Source organism: Colobus angolensis, unplaced genomic scaffold (genome assembly GCF_000951035.1).
Source record: "Colobus angolensis palliatus isolate OR3802 unplaced genomic scaffold, Cang.pa_1.0 Scaffold96, whole genome shotgun sequence".
Taxonomy (NCBI): domain Eukaryota; kingdom Metazoa; phylum Chordata; class Mammalia; order Primates; family Cercopithecidae; genus Colobus; species Colobus angolensis.
Genome location: NW_012123598.1, coordinates 3,271,612 through 3,272,827, shown reverse-complemented (window position 1 = coordinate 3,272,827; position 1,216 = coordinate 3,271,612). Strand labels below are relative to the sequence as shown.

The 1,216-nt window shown below is 48.5% G+C and overlaps 1 long non-coding RNA gene across 1 annotated transcript in view; it reads right to left on the bottom strand.

Annotated features, from left to right (window-relative positions):
- Positions 1-1,216, bottom strand: part of LOC105504887 — a 9,298-nt gene that overhangs the window by 1,052 nt on the left and 7,030 nt on the right. The gene's annotated exons all lie outside the window — the stretch shown is intronic.

The following is a 1,216-nucleotide window of genomic DNA, read 5'->3' as shown; positions in this document are numbered from 1 at the left end:
AGGAAGGAAGGAAGGAAGGAAGGAAGGAGGAGGAGAAAGGAAGGAAGGAAGGCCAGAAGGCAGGAAGGGGGAGGCAGGGAAGGAGGGAAAGAGGAAGGAAGGAAGGGAGGGAGGGAGGGAGGGAAAGATCATAAGGATGACTGAACATCTGAAGGCTGAACAGCTTTATCTATTTATGCCTTTTCTGGTCATTTTCTTATCTTCTTGTGAATTCATTCACTTACTTTGCTTTCCTCCTATTTGGGAGATATGTCACTGTAGTAATTTTTTAAAAATCAACAGCCATCACCACCATAATTCGCTAGCACAAGTTAAGCACTAGCTCAGCAAACACTTCCCGCGTGTTCACTCAATCTCACAACAACCCTGTGGAATTAGTTAAGGTTACTGTCTCTCTTTTTTTTTCTGAGGCAGAGTTTCACTCTTGTTGCCCAGGCTGGAGTGAAGTGGTATGATCTCAGCTCTCTGCAACCTCTGTCTCCGAATTCAAGTGATTCTCCTGCCTCAGCCTCCAGAGTCGCTGGGATTACAGGCGCCCGCCACCATGCTCAGCTAATTTTTGTTATTTTTAGTAGAGACAGGGTTTTGCATGTTGGCCAGGCTGGTCTCGAACTCCCGGCCTCAGGTGATCCACCCTCCTCGGCCTCCCAAAGTGCTGGGATTACAGGCGTCAGCCACTGCGCCTGGCCAAGGTTACTATTTTCATCCTATTTATGTGAACCAAAAGCACAGAGAGTTGAGAAAATTGTCTAAAGTCACCGAGCTAATAAAGAGCCGAGACAGGAGAGTTGAAACCGGATAGTGTGACTGCAAAGCCTGAGCTCTTAGTCATACCAGTCGTGAACTAAAGAGCATCCTTCATTTGTGTCTCTGTTCAAATATCACCCAAATGGAGACAGAGATATGCCCCGAGCACCTTCTGTTACATAAGTAGCAACCACCGGGCGAGGTGGCTCATGCCTGTAATCCCAGCACTTTGGGAGGCTGAGGTGGGCGGATCACGAGATCAGGAGTTCAAGACAAGCCTGGCCAAGACGGTGAAACCCCATCTCTACTAAAAATACAAAAAATTACCTGGGCGTGGTGGCGGGCACCTGTAATTCCAGCTACTCGGGAGGCTGAGGCAGAGAATTACTTGAACTGGGTAGGTGGAGTTTACAGTGAACCGAGATCAGGCCACTGCACTCCAGCCTGGGCAACAGAGCAAGACACTATC